Here is a 10481-nt window from a genome sequence, read left to right as displayed (position 1 = left end):
TTTCATGCTGAACTTTTTCAGTACCTCCTCTATGTACATTTGCTATGAGAGTCCTATCATTCTCTTAAACATATCCCTATAGATCTTTATATCAAGAATGTAGGAAGCTTCTCCTAGATCTTTTATGATGAATTTTTTAACAACCATACTTTGATCGATGACAGCGTGAGAATGTCATTCTTAATCAGAAGGATATCATTCACGTACAATACGAAGAATGTAACAGTGCTCCCACTCATCTTTTTGTACACACATGGCTCCTCATTTTTTATGAAATCAAATATTTTGATTATATCATCGAAGTGAGTGTTCCAACTTCGAGATACTTGCTTGAGTCCATATATGGATCTTTTTAGCTTGCCAACCTTGTGATCACTATCATTGGATGTGAAATCCAAAGGCTACTCCATATAGATATCATCCTCAAGATATCCATTTAGGAAAGAAGTTTCATATTCATCTATCAAATTTCATAATCATAAAAAGCTACAATCGCAAGCAGAGTTTGGATGGATTTTAGCATGGCCATGGATAAAAAAGTTTTCTGATAGTCAATACCTTCACGTTGACTATAACCTTTCGCAATTAGCCTTGTCTTATAGGTCTCTACCTAACTATCTGACCTAATTTTTCTTTTATAAATCCACTTACATCCAATAGGTACAATATCTTTAGATGGATCTACTAAGGTCCAAATTTGGTTGGAATGCATGGAGTCAATTTCTGACTTCATCGCTTCCATCCATTTCTCAGAGTCAACATTTAACATCACCTCATTATAGATCTTGGGATTGAAAAATTATGCCCTACAAGCCAATCGCATATGGGATGCAATAGGTGTTTATTATAATTTATCTTTCAAACTCATATAATTGACATTAATATTATTAATAAAATTAATATTTTTGATTCATTATATGCCGCATCTTATTAATTTTAAGATTATAATGAATCCCATAGGTCTGGGCAATAATTTTAGGACCGTGATGAGATTATGCCAGTGAGATCTAAATCTTTGATAGCTCTGATCTAAAATATTTTTAATCATTGGTACATTAAGTCGGAGATCAATGATACCGATAAGACTGGCATGTCCTATGTATGCTTAGAAATGAGGGTGGTTGATCTCACAACCACTTGTGTAGTGACACTAATACAAAGATATAGGTGCTCATTAGAGAATGAGTTCACTGAATTACCTGCGAGAGAATAATCAGATAGAGTCTTATTTACATGTTAACTGATAATTCTCTAGTGGAAGTTGTGTAAGTAATCTTTTGATCTGAGGTCATCATGGTATCTTATGTATATGAATCCATATTTTGGTTCACTACCTAACTTGATTCTCTGATCTTTGTATGGGGTATTCTGCATATGGTAAAGTGTGCATAGAGATTGTAAATGATCAATAAAAGATCTGTCACTCCTAATAAGGAGAGTGAACATCCTATGTGATCTCATAGGACGTGATTCTGAAAGTCTTTGGCCAAAGTATGGTGATAATTAGAAAAAAAATTCTAATGTATCATCAACTAAATCATCACCTTCAGATCAAGATACATAAAGATAAGTGATTGAGTTTGACATATTTTTATGCCCACAGCTCAACTAGGATGTTGTTTGACTGAAGAATTGAATTACACAGGAACTTGCCACTAAAGGATATTTTGATAATTTTTCATCAAAATTTTAAATCTTTTGAGTAGTCCTGACATATTGCTAGACATCAATCTTGACTTATAGGCTTGATAAAAATTGAAAAAATTTGATTCTAAAATCAATTTAGAAGAGTCCAAGTTGATTGGGACTCTTCAGGTAACCTAATCTCATCGGATTAAGATTACGTCGAAAGTTTAGATCCACTGCTGGCTAGATTTGAAACCCAATGAGTCACACACTTTGAGATTTGGCTTTGGTCTGATTTAATTAGAGTTTAATATAAATTTTATAGGTTAATTTGATATGCTAGCACATTGTATTTACCCAAGTTCCAAATTGGTTTGGTTCAAAGTATTTGAGCTAACCTAGACCAGTTGGCTTTGACCTGATGGGATTGGGTCAATTTGAATTAGATCCTTATCCAACTTGGATTAGTTTCAAGTGGAGAAGGACTCCTCCACATTCACCAAAAGCCATGCAAAAATATAATTGCCACCCATCTCAAATCAGCGTGAGAAATAAAGAGTCCTTATTAAAGAAGGCTCTTTATTAAATGCGATGCCTTAGAAGATAAATCAAAACCTATGTTTTAACACCAAAAATTAATAAAATTTTTATGGCACATAGAGAAGGAAGAGTCCTTCTACTCTAAGTATCTAAATTGCTAAAAATTTACTCGATAATTTATTTGATGCATGGGAAGTTGGAGCGTCAAAAGTTGGTGCCCCTTCATCTCATGTAATGTCTCTGGTCCCCTATTTATAGGGGATGCCCTAGATGGCTTCTAGCTAAGATTTTGGGTGAGCTAGAGAGAAGGGATGTAGAAATCATAAAAAAAAATCTAAAAAAATTTGAAAAAAAAAAGAGGAGAATTTGGGTGGCAAAAATTGCTATAAGGGTGGTGAGATTTTCAGCAAGTGTTACTGGAGTGTCCTAGGATTTGATTTTTTCATGTGTTAGAGCCAAAAATTAAATTCTAGGCTGTGTAACATCTGAAGAGTATCTTCTGGATGTCATTTTAGTGGCAAGAATCTTGGCCAACTTCCATGTGGATCATCGTTGGAGAACTTCTACCTTGGGATCTTATGGAGAACACCAACATGCCACTTTTCTATTTTGGTTAAAATATAATATTCTATCTCTTTGCATGCTTGAATTTGCTTTGATCGTGTTTGGCAAGGTGATTCTAGGATTTTGGATTCGGCTCGATAGTTTTATTTGATAAAGCTATTGATTTAAGTATTTTAAAAAAATTTAAAAATCACTTTCCACTGCGTGGCCAAAGTCCAACAGTGATATCAGAGTCACCCTTATCTAATTCGATCAAACAAGTACAATATAGTAGCTTAGAATTATTCTTGTTCATATCCTGCCAAAAATGTAGCATTATTTTTACATCGATTCTTCAAACTCAAAAAAATATTTTTAACTTTTTGTGAACCATGATTCTAAATTTTAATTATTAAATTATAAATTTATGATAATTTAAAATTTTATTATCATGGTTGCATGATGATTAAATCGATGTATAGCTAATAAGGGTGTTATGTATGCCTAATTAGATTAAAGTATGTTATATTATATGAATTTGTTAGTCATATGTTATGACTTTGATTGTGCCCTTATATATTTTTTGGTATGATAATGTGATTGCTATTTTGAATATACAAGCATGCAAAATTGTATAATTTATAGTCTACATTTTATGCACTTATATAGTTAGGATGTGTCGAGACCAGTCTAAAGTCTCTCATAAAATTATATTAAGTTGTAATGTCGGGATTCACTTTTAAATTAAAAGTCAAATTTTTAAGATCAATTGGTGTCGAGAAAAGTGTGAAAGATGATTTTTTAATTAGGTCCGTATGCTGGCCTGACCAACTCTATTGGTGTTTAGAAAAGCTACAGAGAGCCTCCCACCTACTTATCTGACCAATTTGATCTTCTTGAATTTTAGACTTAGATTGATTAGTGATTTGGATACTACAAGAGCCTTCTTTCAAACTTGGTTGATAGAGTATGTCAAGATCTTAGTGAGCTTGTTGTGCTATCTACAAGGCTTACTATAGAAATTGACATGATGTTGATCAAGGACATATTGATGCTTATAGCATATTTAAATAGTGTTGCTTTGTTGTACTATCTAAAAGGGCAGCATTGTTTAAGTATGACTATATGGGATTGAAGGGTCAACTTAACTAGAACACTATAGTTTGTTATGCTATCCACAAGACTATATGTGATCTAGAGGCCAGAATGAAAGATGTTGAGAATTGTAAAGGTACAATTAGTAAAGAGTTATCTACTCTTGAACTTATGAATACTTGTTGTACTATCCACAAGGTGTTTGTGAGGAATAGGGATCTCAAACCCACTAAGAAACATTAGTATATTTTTGATTTTCATATTTGATGGCTATGAATTTCGATAAAATAGTAGGAGACACAATTAGATAAAAGTCCTAGTCTAGTTGTGAATATCTTCATGAGTTGTCCTCTTATATTGTGTTCTTGTCATTGTAAATTAACTACACTTATGACATCCTCACCGTCCCTTGGAGGTATCCTACATACTAACAAGTTGATCGGACCCAACTATGTCGATTGGTTAAGGAACTTGAGAAATTTCTCACTCAGGAGAAAATCTTCTACATTCTGGATATACTTGCTCTAGATTTTTTTTTGGGAAGATGCTTCCGAGAAGAAAGGACTACATACAAGATGTGAAAAGATGACATTGTGACTGTTAAATGTATCATGCTTGCCTCCATGAGCAATGAGCTCCAGAGGCAGCATGAGGACATGGACGTTCCCTCTATTCTCCTTAATCTTAAGAAGTTATATGGGGAGCAAAGTCGAATTGCTCGATATGAGATATCGAAGTAGTTGTTTCGTGCCCGTATGACTGAAGCTCTTCCGTGCAAATACATATCCTAAAGATGATTGATTTGATCACTCATCTGGGACAGCTGGGTTTTGCCATGGATGGTGAACTGAGCCAAAATTTGATCCTGCAGTCTCTTTCTGACTATTTTTCTCAGTTTGTCATTGATTATTATATGAACAAACTGAATATTAGCTTGCCTGAGCTACTGAATATGTTAAAAATAGCAGAGAGCCATTTTAAGGGTGAAAAGGCTCAGGTTCTTCTTGTTGATAAGATTAGCAAGAAGAAGGTGAAGAAAGATTCTAAGAAAAAGCTGAACCCTAAGGTTGGCATTTCTAAGAAGAAGGCGAAGAAGGTCTCCACCAAAGGTACTTATTATCACTGTGGCAAGGAGGGCACTGGAAGAAAAATTGTAAGGAGTACCTTGCAATCGTGAAATCAGCAAACGTTGCTAAATATTTATATATGATACAAACTAATTTATTATTAAGTACTTCAATGTCAGATTCTTGAGTATTGGATACCACCTGTGATTCACACTTTTGCAAATCATTGTAGGGTCTATAGGGAATAAGGAATCTGAATAAAAGTGATTTTGAGCTTTCGGTGCAAGTGGAGAGTTCATTCAAGCCGAAGCCGTAGGAACTAGCATTTTGAAGTTACCTTCGAAAAAAATTTTGAAACTAAAGACCTGTTATTATATTTCAAATATTGTTAGAAATATTATTTTTGTACTATCATTATTGGAACAAGATTTTGAAATAATTACAAAGAACAATGGTTGTTCTATATATTTTTCTAATGAATATTATGAAAGTACTTTTATTGATAATGGTCTTATGTTTCTTTTACTTAATGATAATGTGCTTCATGTTGATAATATGAAGAAAAAAAAGAGAGAGGATATGAATGTCACATACCTCTGGCACTGCCGACTTGGCCATATAAGTGAATAAGGATTAACAAATTATATAAAGATAATTTTTTTGATCATTATAATTATGAATCATATGGAACTTGTGAATCTTGTCTCATAGAAAAAATGACCAAGACTCTATTTACTGGACATGGAGATCGGACGAGTGACATTTTGGACCTTGTACATACTGATGTGTGTGTTCCAATATTGATTCAAGCAGAGGTGGATACTCTTACTTCATCACATTTACTGATGATATGTCTAAGTTTGGATATGTGTATTTAATGAAATACAAATTCAAAATCTTTGACAAATTTAAAGAGCATCAAAGAATGATCGAGAAACAAACTAGTAAAAATATTAAAGCTCTTCAATCAAATCGAGGAATACTTGTCTAGTGAGTCCCTCGATTATTTGAAATAAAATGGTATACTCTCAATAGACACCTCCTTATACTCCACAATTAAATAAAATTGCGGAAAGGAGGAATCACACCTTAATAGATATGGTGCGATCCATGATGTGTTTCATGGATCTTCCTGTTGGGAATAGTGTCCTAAAGCCAATCATCAGCCTGTTGACGGTTGTGCTCTTTGTTGTATTAGTACATAAATATAAATAAATAAAAGTTATTTTGGTATTTTTCATCACAAATTGTCATCTTCTAATGAACTCCTGTGTTGTGGTGAAGTCCTTAGGACTATTTAGACTCGACAAAGGAGGATTTGTCGTTTAATCCTTAAACCAGTTTTGACCAAATGATACATTGTTACCAAGGACAAAATGTTTATCAAGCATAGGTCGTTGTGTGCCATATAGGTTGGTTGTCCTCTTAAACAAGGAGTGTGGAGACACTGGTATGGTATACAGATGAGATGTAAGGGTACATCTGCACTGAACGTGATCGACTCCGGAGCTATTTCTGCTGTCAAGATTTGCTCCGATGAGATATGGGTATAAATGTCCCTCCGATCTGAGACCGCATGGTGACTTGCAAGCAACTCACTGCACTTAGGCACTGGACTACCTGAATTTCTAATTCAGTGATGGAAGGCTGCTGGGTGTAGTCAAGTACGTGATTTGTCAGTGCGTTGTCAAGATGGGATTGACCACTCCAGTTCAGGAGCTGTGTACAGTCATATTTCAATTTAGCAAAACTTTGACCAGGGTAGTCCTAGTGAGGAGTTACAAGACTGTTTGAGTTGAACACGACTCGGATGATCTAATCAGGGTTGACAGTTTAACCCTGAGTCATCCTAAAAATAGGGATCAAAAGGGATGAATTATATAGTAACCATATTCACGTAGGTTCTAAGTATTACGATTGTGACTATTCGACCTATCCGGATATCAGGTACCATTGCTAGCTGGTCACTTCGATTAGTACAGGAATTGGTTCCTGTGCTACCGGCTTAGGTTCGAACCTGTGGGGTCACACACATTAGAGGTTCCTATCTGATCTGATGGCTGATGAAGAGTCCTAATATTCATGGACTATGAGTCCTACATGTCTAAAACTCTATGATCAAGAATCAGGATTCTCTGATCACAAGTCCCATACATTTTGGGTACCGGAGTCAAGAGTCCCACTGATTTGGGACTCTTCGATCAAGGTTTCATATTGATGAATTTTGATACCCGATTGCCCATCAGATTTGGACTCAATATTTATGAAAGATTTAATTAGTGATTTGATCACTAATTAACTCAATTTGATTGAGTAATTATTTTTGGATCAAGTCCAATTGAATTGGATTCAGTTGGGTTTGACCCGATTAGGTTAAGAGTTGACCCAATCGTCGAGATGGTTTGGTCCCTGATATGATCAAGGGTTGGGCTTAATCAATTCCTAATTTGATTAAGATTTTATTGAGCCTAATTAAGCCTAATTAAGTTAGATTTAAATTAGTCTAATTGGGCCTAACTTATTTGGTTCAATTAGATTGGTTTAAATAATGAAACCACTTGACCCAAACTCCCTACGCCACCTCACATCCACTGCACCCATTTGAATTCACGAGAAGGAATTTCTCATGAATTTTTTCTCACGCAAAGCCCTCCCCACACCCACATTTGTGTGCCATATGGATGGATAAAGCTGATTAGTTAACCATTCAAATTCAAAGCGTGTTTGAATTTGAATGGATAACTTATCTCTTGTGCCTTCATGCTTATCCATCTTGTGCGCCACATAACTTACATGAGAAAAGGTTTCTCGTGAAACCTTTCCACACACAAAGAGTCCATGCCCTTCTCTTCTCACGCCATAAGTGGATAGGGTGAGTTGGTTTGCATTTGAATTCAAACTCGATTTGAATTCAAATGTGCAACCACTTATCTTTATCCTCTCACATGGATAAGACACGTTCGATGTTGTTTTAAAAAGGAGAGAAAGGTGGGGCGTGTGGAAGAAATTTTTGGAGAGAAAGTTTGGGCGTGAGGAATCTTTCTGCATAAGGTGAAGGTCCAAAACCTTCCGAGAGAAAAAGAAAGAAAAGAAAGAAAAAAGGGCGTAGAGTTTTTCTTAGTGTACCTTAGGGTTTCAGCCTGGGGTTCGGGAAGTGAGAAGGTGAGCTACGAGTGTCGTGAGCCCACTAAATTTTAGGAAAATCTTCAACATCCTCTCAAGCATATTTGCTGATGATCCAAAATATCTGAAGAATCGACAGACATCGATCGAAGGAGTTCGATCAGCATCAGCCGTCAAAAGGGCTCTACAATGAGCTAGCACTCGTGAGGAGCCGATCAGATCGGGAAGCCTCGTGTGGACGATCTGCAGAGGCCAAACACCCCGTGTGGCTGTGTTGCAGCGATCAGAGCCTTTCGACGGTGATCAGATTGCGGAGATTGACTATCCGTATAAAGGTATTGTGTTCTGAACACATTATAGTAAAGTGTTTACTGTTCAAATTTGAATTTTAAATTTAAATGCATACATGCTGTATATCATATTTAGATCCTAGTGTAGGGTAAACACATGTTAATTAATTATATTAATTAATATTTTTTGCTATAAAATCATAATTTTAAAAAAATTTTAAAATTACCATTTTACCCCTGCACTGAATTTCGCTTCAAATGGTATCAGAGCAGGTTCTAAGATATGATATATAAATTTTCATGTGTAGATTAAGTTGTAATCTAAAAGTTTAAATTTAAAATTTAAAATTTAAAATTTAAAATTTGAATTTTAAAATTTGAAATTTGAAATTCAAAATTTAAAAATTTAAAATTCAAAATTTGAAATTTGAAATTTGAAATTTGATTGAAATTTCAAATTTGAAATTCAAAATTTAAAATTCAAAATTTGAAAGTCAAAAATTTGAAATTTAAAATTTAAAATTTGTTTGAAATTTGAAATTCAAAAATTTAAAATTTAAAATTTGAAATTTAAATTTAAATTTGAAATTGGTATATTTAGAAATACATGATCTAAGTAGCAAGTAATCAAATTGGGTTGGTTGCCATGGCCGTCCGATCATAGGAGAAAAGTCGGGTTTAAAGGCCCTCTCCTCCCATTCAATGGGCTCTCCTATGGCGGTAGGGGTGCCGCTGTAATTATATCCCATGCAGATGAAGCAGCGAAAGGACTTAATTGTAAAGGTTTAATTGTAAAATTTATCATGAGTGTGTTAGATTAGATCTAAAGCAATATTCATGATTTATTTTGATTGAGTTATTTTCTATTATGTAATTAGCAATAGGATTGCTATTTATGAAATGTGCTGATCTATTTGTGAAATGAGTAAACATATTTGGTGAACAAAAAATAAAACCTTTCAAATTTGAAAATTATTTTTGAAAAGCCAAATCCTGACCCATCAGCCCAAATACTTAATTAAAAGAATTAAGTGTTGTCAAGTTGGTCTAGAATTGTGAATTAAGACCTAAGACAATTACATAAACTTGTGGATCAATGGGTTAGATGGATTAGGTCCATAATTGGGTTAGACCTAAGGTTAGCTTAAAGAAATAGACTAAATTAGAGTAATTGTCAAATCTAATCAAAAGTTGAATTAGATTAGGTCAAGGACACTCTAGACTCAACTCCAATAGTTGTAGTTGAATGGGTCCATGTCTTTAACTAGACAAAGATGGACTTAATTCATGGCTACACGGTGAAACCCTATTTACTAAGTTGATCAAATTAAAACTAATGAACGGTTGGTGTCTAAGGTAAGTTCGGCAGTTTGACCAGTGGTTCTTAAGTGGGAGCTACTCGCATTGATTCGATCTTTGACGAGTCAATGGCTTATCCCCACCATTGATCTCACTTATCTGGCCAACCTGGTGAGTTAGGTTTTGATTAGATCACTTGGTGATTAGGGCTCACCCATATCATTAGGTAAATCAGTGTGACTGATTTAGGTGCTCCTAATGCTGGCTTTAATTAAATCCTTTTAATCTGACTTGGTGAAGTCAGTGAGAGGATTGAAATTAGCCGGTTAATTTCTTCTCTTCTATCTTTTAATAAAATCCTCAAAATTATTAGATCCCTAAAATGATTAAGTTATAGTGATAACTAAGTCATAGCCTCCCATTAAGTGAGTGATAATGAGTCCATTAGTTTAATAATCATTGGAGGCCCAAAGGCCTGGTGCTTATTGACTAATAGAATATCATTCATAGTATAATAATTTGATTTGAGTCTTTCTTGTGGTGGTCAGGTTGGTCGGCCCAAAGTCGGGCCTGATCATTTATTGATCGATTCACCAAATCAAGTCATGTTAATGGTTGGACCTAACCAGATCTTTTCAGTGGAGGCCAAAGCTTACTGATTAGGTTCTGGGGCAAAATTGATTACTAGAAGTTGTTTAGAGAAACAACTGGTTATGAACCTACCCATAGATGCACATGGATTGACCAATCCAAAGTTGGACTCATGTGTAGTCTGTGTATTCTAGTACCCCTCTAAGAATTAAAGTAATTCCTCGAATTGGAGGTTGAGGCTACCAGTTTTAAAAATATTGAGAGAAACTTTAGACTAAAGTCCAAGTTTTTAGTATTAATAATTTAT

Source organism: Elaeis guineensis, unplaced genomic scaffold (genome assembly GCF_000442705.2).
Source record: "Elaeis guineensis isolate ETL-2024a unplaced genomic scaffold, EG11 Super_Scaffold_1000033, whole genome shotgun sequence".
In the NCBI taxonomy this organism is placed as follows: Eukaryota; Viridiplantae; Streptophyta; class Magnoliopsida; order Arecales; family Arecaceae; genus Elaeis; species Elaeis guineensis.
This window is presented reverse-complemented; position numbering follows the sequence as displayed.